This window comes from Megascapheus bottae, unplaced genomic scaffold (assembly GCF_031878675.1).
Source record: "Megascapheus bottae isolate mThoBot1 unplaced genomic scaffold, mThoBot2.hap1 HAP1_SCAFFOLD_79, whole genome shotgun sequence".
NCBI classification, from domain to species: Eukaryota; Metazoa; Chordata; class Mammalia; order Rodentia; family Geomyidae; genus Megascapheus; species Megascapheus bottae.
In genome coordinates, this window is record NW_028327439.1 from 624,770 (window position 1) to 638,986 (window position 14,217).

The window sequence follows — 14,217 nt, forward strand, 5'->3', positions numbered from 1 at the left end:
ACTGAGCCAACACTTCTCATTGTGTTTAGTGGTGAAATCCCTGAATATTATCCAGAGGAAATGAACACAAACGATGGGCATTAATTACTTCAGGATTTGCAAATAATTAGGAGAGTGAAGTTGTTGACTTGTGGCTTTTATAATAGGGAATGTTTTGTGTTGTTAATTTTATTAACTCAGTAATAAGAGCTCTGTCCTACTGAGACTGGAATAAGAATCTTCACGATGGTCTGGGGAGTGATGGATGGGGAAAGACTCACAATTTGAGCCAAGGACCTGAGAGCATCAATTTCTCCACTGCTCCTGTAAAGTCTCTTCTGTGTGTGGTCCATGCATTAAAACAGAAATGACTTACTATTTCAAATTCAATTTTTGAATGGAAGATACTATTCCTTGTTTATTGCAAAATTTGCACAATAGGAAAATGCTTTTCATCACGTTATGCCTCAAGTTATTTAGGAAACATTCAGAAAACATGTAAGGACACACTTTTGGGGATATATTTTGTGTGTGTGTGTGTGTGTGTGTGTGTGTGTGTGTGTGTGTGTGTGTGTGTGTGTTTGTCTGTGTACACAAGTCATTTAGCTTGAACTTAGAGAATAAGCACTCCTTTAGCATCTTTGCCCAATGCTAATGCTTACCACTTGAGCCCCAGCTCTACTTCTGGTTTCTTTGTTGGGTAAAGACAAGAGTCTTAAGTATTTGGTTTTGGATGAGTAAGTCCAAAATGACTTCAGTGTTGCCTTTATATTTAATTACTCACTGATGATGAATCACTTGTGACTCGTAGCCTGTTCTTTTGTTCTGCTGAATGAGTTTTAATAAAACACCGGTGTTCATAAAGTGAAGAGCCTGTGTTTTCTCACTGTTCTGGAGGTGAAATTAACAGGAGGATGAATATCTTTCTACCACCAGTAATTATTCCTTTAACCAGCTCCCTTCAGAATTTTGTGGCCAAACACTACTAAGGCATAGATTTGTTAAACTTAACAGTAGTGTCAAAAGTTACAAGCTTGGCAGGGCGCAATGGCTCACACCTGTAATCCTAGCTATTCAGGAGGCTGAGATCTGAGGATCAAAGCTCAAGTCCTGCCCAGGCACAAAAGGATTTGAGAATCCTATCCCCAGTTAAACTCTAGAAAACAGGAAGTGGGGCTTTGCTGAAGGATCGTGCCTTGAGCTGAAGACCTCAAGGACAACCCTCAGGCGTAGGATAGGGCAATAGCCTTGAGGTGAAAAGCTCAAGGACAGTGCCCAGGAGAAGATCAAGCCCCATGACCTCCCTACAAAAAAATTAGAAACATGGAAAAGATGAGGAAGAGCAGCTAGTTAGAAGATCATTTTGGAAATCCAAGGGATGTGGTCTGGGAGTTTTTCCTACGGGTAGAGTGCTATCCTCGCATGCACAAAGACCCGGGTTTGATTCCTCAGTACCACATACATAGAAAAGGCTGGAAGTGGTGTGGTGGCTCAAATGGTAGATTTCTGGCCTTGAGAAAGTCCAAGAACAGTGCTCAAGCCCTAAGTCCAAGCTCTAGCACTGGCAAAAATCTAAGGGATGAGAGAGACAACTAGATATAGGGAGAAATGTGGTAGGTAATTGAAGTACAGTATTATGTTCCATGTTCTCATTGTGCAATGATTGCATATACAAAGCCAGATTGCATGTTCCTTTGTCAGGAGGACAGTCTCTCTTGGATGGTTATGGCCGATAATACATTAAGCTAACATACAGAAAGATATTGAGCAATCGCACAAAAAGAATCATGCATTTCTAGTTCCTTTTCTTGACTGATATCTTGTTCAATCTGCCAGGCATCTCCTACTTTCTCCTAACACTTCAGGTTCCCTTTGTTTTTCCATGTTTAGCCAGTCTCTTCCACTTCTTCACTGACAGTTTTGTAAGCAACACAGATGACTCCTCTTGTTGCTCTGACTATGCTTCATGTTCTTCGGCTTTCTTAATGAACTGAAATTCATCATCCTCATCTGATGATTCCATGGAGGCATAGTCTGGCTTCTTTTTTTTCGTATATTTTTATTGTAATTAATAGAAGGGTTATATTCACAAGACAGATGGTGCATTTTCTCACAAGCATTGATATGCTTTCTCATGACTTTGTCCCCGTTTTCCTCCCCTACCCCCATCCCTCTTGTTTTCCACCCTTTCCTATCCTATTTTAAATAACCAAATATGCATATATTCAATATATCAGATAACAAGTTGAAACACAGTAACAATATGAGATAACCAAGGGATAGCAAAAGAGATGAGAGATAACATAGTACATGAAGGACAACAATTACTCTTTATATGCCTTTTGTTTGTATATTCTGGAGGTCTTTTCATTTAGCATCATTCTATGTGGCCTTATGTATCTTGGTTTGTTCTATAATAAATCTCTGCGAAGTCTTTCCATTTCCTTACAAATGGGGCTGTACTTTTGGGAGGCACTCACACCACAGACAGAATTATCTGTGCTGTGACCGTGACTGCCTGCACCCCTCACCCCCCAGTCTTCGCATTCCCCTCTACCCCACTCCCAGCTCCTGGAGCCTGGATATCCAGGCTACATTTTCCCACACTCACATAGGGGCTACACTTGTATTCCAGGGGCCCTTTCTTCTGCCATCCAGAGCACAGAATGCACACCATGGCGATCACAGAGCTCAAACCCAAAGGCTGAGATGCAGAAGGGGGTGGCCCAGCAGCTTCCCATGGCCTATCACCCATCCTGTGCATGCTCCAGCTTGTAACGTCCCCTGCTCCACCCTTTGCAAGGAGGTGCCATGCCCACAACCTAATCCCTGGTTCCCACCAATTCCATTCTCCCTTGGATTTTGCAGACAATCTGCCATAAGGGCCTAAGCATTCTGTTCATCACTTTATGTCCTTATCACTGATTAGCTGCTTTAGCAGGCTCTACCCCTGCCATGGAGAGTGGCCATGTCATGTTCTCTCTGTGGAGAAGTTGCCCCAGGAGAAGAAATATGCACTTCATGTGAGTGCTGGACAGAGCAGGAGGGCTCTCTAGGACCAGAGGCCACAGGAGGGGTGCAGATGGGAGAATGCTAGGGGTCCCAGGGGACAGTGGGAGTTAGGGCATAGTTGGCTCCTTCTGCAGTGTTGATAGCTCTTCGCAGAACCCACAGAGTGAGGTTAACACCGCAGATGTCAGAGTCAGTGCAGATTGGCAAGGGGCGCAGGGGGCTCTGTCACCCCCAGATGCTGGATACATGCTGGGGTGCAGGCAGAGGTGTTTTCAAGGTCAGATAGTGTGGTTGCTGCAGGGTCTAACTACTCATTCTTTACAGGTGACTCTGTACCTCTCTTGAGCTTTATCTCTGTGTTTGGCTTTTTCTTGGCAGTTAATTGGAAATGAGCGTTTCTTGGACTTTCTTTTCTGGGCTGGCTTCAAACAGAACCTCAAATGTTAGCTATGCACAGTTTTCAAACGATACCATACTGAAGATGGGAAGCTTGATCTGCTGCTTAACTGGGTTGCACTTTGGCTCCGTTCACTATGCCTCATGAGAGGGGGCTCAAAGTTCAGGGTCCCATTGGACTTGGGTGAATACATTCTCTGTAGTGCTGCGTCATCAAACCATGTCCTAAGCTGGAAGTATGCATTGCCACATTTGATAAGAACTTCTACCAGTTTGTCACCTCATGAATGCAGATTCTAAATTTGTATTCCATTTCCTGTAGTGGAGAAATCCCCTCCAAATTAAACAGGCTCTGATCCACCTGCAGACCCCACACCTAATCCACCCTTGTATGTTCTGGTGGAATGGGGATCTAAGTCTGGAGGAATGCTGGTTTCGTCCATGAAATAGCTAGACAAGTGATAAAAAAAAGGTTTTGTGGATTAATACGAGAAAAATCTAAAAGCAGAGTAGCAAAGGACAAGGAGCTGGCCAAAAGTTAGAGGGACTCTAACTGGACAAACAATGGAATGGTAAGTTGCACTCAGAGGACTTGTACACAATCTGGAAATCCCTGAGACCTATCTATGTATCCTATCTGTTTGTCTAAATACATATTCTTTATGCATTTATGTATTTGTATAGAGAGACAGATTAATATATATGACTATACATACATTCATAGCCAGACACATATGGGTGTGTGGTATAGTACATGTGAGTTTGTGTGTGTTTCTCTGGATGGTTATCTCTGTTTAAGAAAGATAGAATATGTGTAAATGCCTTTACATTACTTTGATGAAATGTAGATAGACATAAGCACTTGGGGGAATCTGAAAGGACAAGATTATTCAGGAACCTTTATCCTTATGAAGTCCTCAGCAAGTTTCAATTTTTTTCATTATTTTACTTCTTTTTTTTTAAACCAGTACTAAGGATACCTCTCAGGGACCAGGTGCTGCCAATTACAATTTTTCTCATGGCTGGTACAAGAGGAACAGAGTCACAGTTCCACTTTTCCCTTTTTTGTGTGTGCCTAACTGAAGATAAAGATCTCTATCACTGACTTTCTTTCTAGGGCTGGCTTCTAACCAGGATCCTCAGATCTCAGCCTCCTCTATAGCTACAATTAACAGTATGAGAACCCAGCACTGGGCATATGAGAATTCAGTTCCAATGCACAGGGCAAGAAATTGTGTGAATTTCTCAACTCCAATTAGCTACAATAAGCTAGAAGCGAAAGACCAATACCTTTCAGGAAAAGATGCTCAGGGTTATCCCATAGGCCAGAGTAAACCTAAAACCCTATACACACATGTGCATGCACACACTGGCACACATACACACACATGCACACACACACAATATCTCAGGCAATATTGTATCTTGAATTAATATCCAGAGATTGGACAAAAGCATAGCAAGTTATGAAATCTGTTTTTCTTTTCTACTTTGAGGGAAAGGAATAGGTCACAAGATGCAGAAGCAAAGACTTCAGAGGCAAATGCTGTGAGTGAATAGTTTGTAAAAAGTACATTCTGTTATTTCTTCTGCCAGTCCTGTGGCTTGAACTCAGGGCCTGTGCACTGTCCTTGGGTTTTCTCAAGTCTAGCCCTCGGCCACTTGAGCCACCTTGCCACATCTAGATTTTCTATCCCCATGGTACTGAGGAATGGAACCCAGGTCTTCATGGATGCTAGGCAGGCACTCTACCACTAGGCCAAACTCCCAACCCGGACATAGTATTTATAATAGTCATCATCACCATATCAAAATATCCTTTATCCTACAAAGAATGAACACTTCTCTATGTGTGTAATGGTTTTTTTTCGCCCATACTTCTGTGATTTTCCCACTTACATTTTTTACAGATGACAGCATAGATGTTCATCAGGAAAAAAATAGATTAGGATACAGAAATCTAACAATGTCCTAGTCGATCAATGTCAAAAAATATGTGCAAGATGGCCTGGGAGTTTGATCTAGTGATAGAGTGTTTGGCTACACGCAAAAAGTCTCAGGTTTTATTCCTCACTACCACATACATAGAAAATGCTGGAAGAGGTGCTGTGGCTCGGTGGGACAACTATAGCCTAAAGAAAGCCCAAGAACAATGCTCAGGCTCTGAGTTCAAGCACTGGGACTAGCAAAAGCAAAAAAATGTGCAAGAGGCAAAATGCAGGCTGAGAAGGCACTGTGAATCAAAATGGCTTGTGAAGGATGAGGGGAATAGTGACAGTTAAGTTTAGATCTTACTCAAGAAAGGCTCCTTGAGCCAGAGACCAGACTGGTAGCTAGGCTTAGTTAAAGATGTTGGGATTTTACAAACAAAGTGTGCTTTTTACTACCTCCACATGTATATTGTGGGTTGGAGTGGAGATTTCTGCCTCCATTATATCTTTGGTGAGGTCTTCTATGAGCAAGGATCTTTGGCCATTGGGCCCTGAAAGGTGACCCTACCTCCATCACAATGGAACAGAGTATGGAACCCTGGTAACCAAGCCACTGTATCTGACAACCAGCTCAAGCCAGCTCACTTGGCCTGTGGCTTAGGAACAAGAAAGATGTTGCTGTGCTGTTGCCAAAGGTCAGGAGACTTGGGTTTCAGGCATGAGAGATTTGGATGCCTCACTAGAAGAGGTAGATGCTGCATCAGTGCCAAGCCAAAATTCCAGTATATCAGGCCTTTCTCTGGGAAGAAAGCCAGGAAACTCCAGGGCAACTCAGACGAGGTATATTCCTGAAAGGAAACCACTTTGACACCATCATCATCCTCCCCACACACTACAAACTTCTTGTGTGCTTTCAAGTGTCTATACTAAGATGACAGTTTGTGTCATTTTCAATCTACTGTATCCCAATTCCTCAGTGTGAAGTTTGCCCCCATTTCTGTGTTTGAAAGATCCATTTTTTTTGCCAACATAGTGTGTCGGTGAGTCAGCTCAGACTCTGAATGAACCTTGCATCCTATAGATCCTGGAGGAAGGCCTGCTAGAGATGCTGCTGATAAAGCTGATCCCTGCCTACCAGAAAGGTGATCTCTTTTATGTGGGAAATTTCCTGCACAGTTTCAGAGAGTGGGGGACAATGGAGCAGTTGCTGGATATTCTCTTGAAAAAGTGAGTGTTCCCCCCCAAACCCAGGCCTGATCAGCCATTCCTGGCCAAGTCTTGGAATACTTGGCACCTCTCTCAGCCTGTTTGGTTCATTGGGGTGTTTACAGGGGAACTGAGCATGACACAAGTGCTCAAGCTGACTATTTTATTAGGACTATGCCAACATGCCATTTCATTTCCTAGGAAAAGACATTTCCCAGTAGGAAATAAGGTTTCATTAACAATGGCAGAGGCCTGTGAAGTACTGGAGACAGAGGAAAGGCCGGGAGCTGAATCACTTCTGAGCCATCAAGGAGGGATTGTGTTAGCTTTGCCTGTTAAAACCTCAAAGCATTTACATTTTGGTGTGTAGCCCAGTCCTACCTCTTGAACCCACAGCCTGAGTGTCATCCCTTTGTTGTTCAAAGATTAGCACTGTACCGTTTGAGTCATAGGTCAAGTTCTGGCTTTTTGCTAATTGAAGACAAGTGCCTTTAGACTTTTACTGACTACACTGGCTTCCAACTGTGATCCTCAGATCTCAGCCTACTGAGTGGCTAAGATTAGAGGCATGGCATTTACTTCTTTATTTTGAGAATTCTTTAATTCATTCATTTATTTATTTAGAGCATTTAGTTATTTAGAGGTGCATTTACTTTGGACAGATGCATAGAGGCCTCTTAGGAGAATTTTCATGGAACTGTGTAGACATATCTCACCTGGGTAGTTTCATATTCCTGCCTGGGATTTAGCTAGCCATGTACTTCTCTTGTTAGATCCACATTGAAAAACCATAGAGTTTGACTTCCTTCTCTCCTTCCATCACTACAGATCCATCCATTGTAGTTGGGAGGAAGATGAGCAAGTAAAGAAGTGGACTTACACAGAAATAGATCTGTCATGTAAAACTGGGTATCTTTTTAATTGGTCATGAGACTTAAACTCTGGGCCTGGGTGGTGACAATGATCTCTTCAGTTCAAAGCTATCGCTCTACTCTTGAACCACAGCACTATTTCCCGATTTTCTGGTGGTTAATTGGAGATAAGATTTCCACAGTCTTTTGTGCCTGAGCTGGCTGTAACCCTCCTTCCTCAGATCTCAGCCCCTTGGGTAGTTAGAATTGTAGGCATGAGCCACCACACCTGCCTAAAAATTGGGTATTTTTGAGGCGTCTATTCAAAGCACAAATTTCTTATTTGCACATCAATTGTGATTTCCCCTAGATCTTGAGGTTCAGACTTCAGTACATGTTAGATAACACAGTTGTAGGGCCCCCGAGGTTTGGCCTATTGGTAGAGTGCTTCCCTAGCATGCACCAAGGCCCAGGCTTGATTGCTAGGTAGTGCATCCATAGAAAGAAAAAAAAAGCTGGAAGTAGTGCTATGCCTCAAGTGGCAGAGTGCTAACTTTGAGCAAAAAGCCCAAGGACACTGGTCAGGGAGCTAAGTTCAAGGCCCAGGACTGCCAACAAAAATACAGAATAGAGTTGTGGGTGCAATTGTGAGTGTGGACTCTCATGGATTACAGCTAGGGCTGTGTGCAGACAGTCAGATCCCATAGGGAAACAACCTTCACATTGCCTATGACATTGAGCATTTTGGAGGATTGTGTCTCAGAAGCTTCTGGAAGTGGGGTGTAAAAGTCATCCTCTTTTTCCGTATTAAACTCAGAGCATATTAAGCAGAATTGGGTTTTTGTGGGAGACTCTGACAGTAACCATAACCAGCATAGAGACAACTATGATAAGTCTACTCACAATATCCAAGCAGTAATTCAGAGAGGGAAGAAAACAACTGATTGTAGTAGATGTGGGAAAACACCCACAAATCAAGCTCTTAGGAGGCACTGCAGAGTTCATACAAAAAACAATCTGAATGCAACAAACCTGGAAAATCTTTCAACCAGAAAGTAGGCCTTAATAATAGTTGGAGAACACACACAGGAGAGAAACCTTATGGATGTAATGAATGTGGAAAGTCCTTCTCCCTGAAAGCATACCTTACTACCCATCAGAGAATACACACAGGAAAGAAATCAAGTACATGTAAGATGTGTGGAAAGTCTTTCACCAGGAAAATAGACCTTGCCATTAGAGAACACACATAGGATAGACACCTTATGAATGTAATGCATGTGGAAAGTCATTCTCCTGGAAGACAAGCCTTACTAATCATCAGACAACACACACAGGAGAGAAATCATATCAATGTAAGAAATGTCAAAAGTCTTTCAGAATGAAATCATGCCTCATTTTGCATCAGAGAACACACTCAGGAGAGAAACCTTATCAATGTAAGAAGTGTGGAAAGATTTTGCCCACAAGTCAGCACTTAATACCCATCAGAAACCTTATCAATGTGACAGATGTGGAGAGTCTTTCAGAAAGAAGTCATAGCTCCCTTTGCATCAGAGAACACACACAGGAGAGAAATGTTATCAATGTAACAGATGAGGAAAGTCTTTCACCTGGAAAACAATCCTTAATAATCACCAGAACACACACAAGACAGAAACTTTATGAATTTTAATGAATGTGAAGGGTTTTTCACTTGGAAGGCAAACCTTATTAAATCTCAAAGTACACACAGGAGAGAAAACTTACATAATTAATGTGGAAAACTTTTCACCTAAAAGGCAGACCTTGCCAACCATCAAAAGAGACAAACAGAAAAACCTTATGAATGTTATGAATGTGGAAACTCTTTCATCCAGAGGAAGGACTTACTAATAATCAGAGATGACATAGAAGAGAAAACGTTTGAATGTAACAAATGTACAATGTCCTTCACATAAATATGACATCTAAGCAACTATAAAAGAAGTCTCACTGATGAGAAAGCTTAAGACTAATAAAATATGTGAAGTCTTCCTAGAAGAAAACTCGGTTTGTATCAGGGTACCCACACAGAGTGAAGGCTAATGAATGTAGCAAATGTGTAGTCTTTCACTCAGAAGGCACAGCTCAGGGTTCCACATGACAGAAATCCTATGAATGAAACAAATGTGGGAAGTTGTTTGCTTTTGTTTTTGTTTTTACTTTACTTGTTGGCTAGTTAATTGGATGTAAGACTAGTTAATTTCTGGTAGTTAACTGGCTATATGTGTCTCTTGGACTTTTTGTGCCAGGGCTGGCTTTGAATCGCGATCCTCAGATCTCAGCCTCCTGAGTAGCTAGGATTCCAGGCTTGAGTCACCAGCACCTGTGAAATGTTTTCAAGAAGTCATTTTCCAGAAGAAAACACACAGGAGAGAAATTGTTTGAATGGAACAACTGTGGAATGCCCTGTACTAAGAATTCATGGCTCTGTACTTCTAAAACACACAGGAGAGAGAAATCTCATTACTATAACAATGGAATAAAATCTTTTGTCTGGAAGGCAAGCCTCAATATTTATCAGAGAAGAGATTCACTAGAAGAAAATTAGAAAACAGAACAAATATTTAATGATTTTTCATCAGCCAAGGACTTGGAAGGCATCCATTTCCCACTACTCCTCTAAAGTCTCCCACTGTATGTCCATGCATTATAGAAATGACATACTACATAGAGTTGAATTGTGAATAGAAGATGCAATTCCATGCTTAGTATAAAATTTGCACAGAAGTCAAATCTCTCTTAACACCTTTTCTTTTGGGTGGGTCATGGGGGTTGAAGTCTGGGCCTGGGCACTGTCCCTGAGCTCTTCAGCTCTAGGCTACCTCCCTGCCCCTTGAACCACAGTCCCACTTTCCTTTTTCTAGAGATTAGTTGGAGATAAGGGTTTCTTAGTCTTTAGTGGTCTTTACTGCCCAGGGTGGCTGTGAAGGTCAGTCTTCACATCTCAGCCTCCTCAGTAGCTAGGATTACATTTGTTGAGTTACAGTAAAACACCAGTGTGGATGATATGAAGCCCCTGGGCTTTCTCCCTGCTCTGGAGGTTGTAAGTAAAGTTCTCAGGAGGATGAATATCTATCTGCCATAACTTCTTTCCCTTTCTCCATCTATCTGAAGATACCACACAATTCATACCTGCTTTTGTTAAACTTAATTTTGGTATTAAAGGAAAAAAACATGATGGTTGGATGGAGCCAGGCGTGGTGGGTCACACCTATAATCCTAGGTACTCAGGAGGGTGACATCTGAGGATCAAGGTTAAAGGCCAGCCCAGGCACAAAAGGACCTGAGACTTTTTTTTAACTTTATTTTTTATTGTTGGAGTAATGTATAAAGGGGTTACAGTTACATTCGCCATGTAGTAGGTGCATTAAGTCTCACACATTGACACCCTGAGATGCTTATCTCCAATTAACCTCTAGAATACTGGAAGTGGGGCTTGGCTCAAGGGTAGGGTGGTAGCCTTGAGCTGATGAGCTCAAGGACAACACCCAGGGTGAGTTTAAGCCCCATGACCCACAAAAAATAAATAAGAAGCTAATAATAGAAGTAGCCTTGATCCAGGTGCTATTGGCTCATGCCTCTAATCCTAGCTACTCAGGAGACTGAGATCTAAGAATCAGGGTTCAAAGCCAGCCTCGGCACTAAAGACACCCAGGTCCTGGCATAGAGGAGCAGGGGGCAAGGCAAAAGAACCTGGACCTTCCCATGGGCACTGAATCATGAGGAAGCCCCAGCCAAGGGAAGCGCAAAGCAGTGGCTGGGGTCAGTCCCCATCCCCTTTGGTCCCCCACCTGTTGCTGAACATCGCTCAACCTGTTCCTAGAGTGATATGGGATGGCTCTCCTGATGACTGATCTGTCCCATTAGAAAAATCATTTATTAAATAAATCAAAATTTTTAAATTAAAAATGTTTTTGCCCATTCTGGGTATTGAACTTAGGGCCTGAGCACTGTCCTTGGGCTTTCTCAAGGCTAGAGCTCCACCACTTCAGCCACAGCTCCACTTCTGGCTTTTTTCTGTGTATGTGGTACCGAGGAATGGAACCCAGGTCTTCATTTGTACAAGGCATGGACTCTACCTCTAGTCCAAACTATTGGCCTTGCCTTTTCTTTAATAATTTCTTCAGCTGACTACTGAGTAGCTAGGATTGCAGTGTGAGTTGCCACTCCTGGCTGGGACAGATCTCTTGTCTCCCTCATATCTAAGATCCTATGCTTCTCTCTTAAAGGCTTATTATGATTTTTTTTCATGTTTGGGGCTTGACTGGGTCTGGTCACAGTCCCTGAGCTCTTCAGGTCAAGGCAATGACCCTACCCTTGATCCACTGTGCCACCTCTACCTTTCTAGTGGTTAATTGACGATAAGAGTCTCATGGCCTTTAGTGACCGGGCTGGCTTTGAACTATGATCATCAGTTCTCAGGCACCTGAGTAGGTAGAATTACAGGTGTGAGCTATCAGGCCCAGCTTGTTATGAGTTTTGATGATCCTTTACACACAACATGATCAGGAAATATTGGGTAAGAAACTTTCATACATGATATTTAGTCCTTGAGTACATGGTTTCTCATTGGGTCTTTTTGTAAACCTGAGCTATTCCACATGAAAATGGAGGTCATAGAGCATATTTGAATATATTGACTTGAACTTCATACCAAATACAACTATACAAACTAATAATTTCTTCCTTAAAAGAAAATTCCTCAGAGGCAAGCAGATCAGGCAAAAACTGGGATGCTTTCAAGACTATCTGTGCAGTGTAATTTTCATTGTTCAAGGTAACATTTTGGATATATTTTTAAATTATATTTTATTGTAATTAATAGAAGGAATACATTATATTCTCCAGGAAGAACGTGCATTACTTCACGAACATTGCTACCCTTTCTCATGTTTTTGTCCCCATTTCTTACCCCCACCCCTCCTAATCATCTTGTCCTCCCTTCCCTATTCTATTCCAAAGAAACAATGATATATACAAAAATATGGAATGCTTCACGAATTTGAGTGTCATCCTTGCACAGGGGCCATGCCAATCTTCTCTATATTGTTCATCTGGGATATATTTATTCGTAAGTGTTTTACTGTTTATACTAGTGTAAACAGATTTGATTCCTGACATTATTTCTAAATTGTAAATTTCTCACATATGTATGTCCACTTAACTTTTATCCAATTACTATATCCTATTACTTCACACTGAACTGTTATTGACAAAGAGTTTCTAAATCAAAGATAAGGTTAGCTTTGGGAGCCACTGGCACCTGCCTGTCATCCTAGCTCCTCAGGGTTTTAGGTACTTAGGTTCCACCATGGCAGAGACAGAGGCTATTGGAGCACAGTCTCCAGCAAGGCCCCACCCACAGGCTCCAAGTTTCGGCTGAGTCAGCGCTGTGGGGGGTGGGAGTGAGTCCCACCCCCAACACCAGTGTTGGGTACCATGGAGCCACCAGGCTTGTGGTGCCCTCTTATACACTTGCTATCAAACATCTGTATCCTTGGCGATCTGCCTTCTTGTGGAGCTTTCCAGTCTCTCTGGTGCAATCTGCTGGTTCCAACATTAGATCTCCCCCTTCCAGCCTCAGTGGTGTATCCCACTCCTCTGATGGTCCCTCCACACCAACAGGGTTGTGAGAAAGTTGCAGGGGTGGGTTGGGTGGTCATCTACTGGTGTGTACTGGGAGCTGGTATGGGGTGTTCACTTGGCCCGGGTCCCTGGGGACTCAGGATTGGATACTGGTCTCCTCTGCTGGAGCTGCTGCTGCAGCAGCAATGAATACGCTCCGCTGGCTTTACAGATAGTGCTGTAGCCTATGTAGGGCCAGAGGCATGGTATTTCTAATCTCATATGTTCCTGAGTGCATATGAGAACACATGACATTGATTCAGATATGTCTTTATTTTCCATTAGCCAAGTATGTGTATTTGCTCTGGATGACACCACAAAGCGATTTCAAGGAAAATCTGATATTTAACTTATAAACACTTAACAAAGTCCTCGTAATGTCAGCAAAGTGTGCAGAAAGTCCATGGCACAGTCAGACAAAATGTTTTGTGCAGGATGAGAGGAATGGTGACAAGGAAGATATTGATGTAACCTAGGAATGGCTCCTTTCAGCACAGTCCAGGACAGAACCTAGACCTAGCTGCGGAATTCAGGATTCAAAAGACAAGGTATGACTTTTACTTTGTCTATGTGTACACATTGTGCAGTGGGAAGGGGCATTTGGCCTCTAGTTTGTCTCCAGGTAGGACTTATGTGAGAAGCAGAATAGGTCATTGGACTCTGAGCAGTGACCCTACCTCCTTCACAATGGAATGGAACCTGGAACTCTGGTAGCCAGGAACTATAACTGACATTCTGGTCAAGCCAGCTCACTTGGCCTGTGACTCTGGAAGGGGAAAGATGTTCTCATGCTGTAGGAGACTGTCAGGAGACTCAGGTTTCAGAAAATTGGGAAATGTGTGTCTCTCAAGCCTGCAGAGGTTGGAACCGTGCCCAGCCACCTCAGTCTATTTTCCACCAAGAAATCAATGGAAATCACAAGGCAGCTCAGGTGAAGTATAGTCTGGATACCGTCTCCTTCTGTGCTTTTCTGTTCCAATAATGATAGACTATTTTCTGTATGGTTTTCAGTCTACTCTGTCACAATTACTCAATTTGAAATGTGCTCCCATTTCCACTCTTAAAAGATAATTTGTCTTTACCCCTTAGAGTGACAATGACTCAGGGCGGATTGTGAATGTGCCCTGTAACGTGTGGAGCCTGGAGGTAGGCCTGCTGGAGATGCTGGTGATGAAACCCAGAAAGGCAGTTTT

The 14,217-nt window shown here is 42.6% G+C and overlaps 1 long non-coding RNA gene and 1 pseudogene across 1 annotated transcript; one reads left to right on the forward strand and one right to left on the reverse strand.

The window, feature by feature from the left end:
- The first annotated feature begins 5,954 nt into the window (after positions 1–5,954).
- Positions 5,955–7,840, forward strand: LOC150039853 (uncharacterized). The gene is made up of 3 exons (XR_016534201.1): positions 5,955–6,158; positions 6,400–6,545; positions 7,353–7,840. It is a non-coding gene; the product is annotated as an uncharacterized LOC150039853 (long non-coding RNA).
- Positions 7,841–12,377: 4,537 nt separating this feature from the next.
- Positions 12,378–12,476, reverse strand: LOC150039854 (U6 spliceosomal RNA; annotated as a pseudogene).
- Between the last annotated feature and the right edge of the window lie 1,741 nt (positions 12,477–14,217).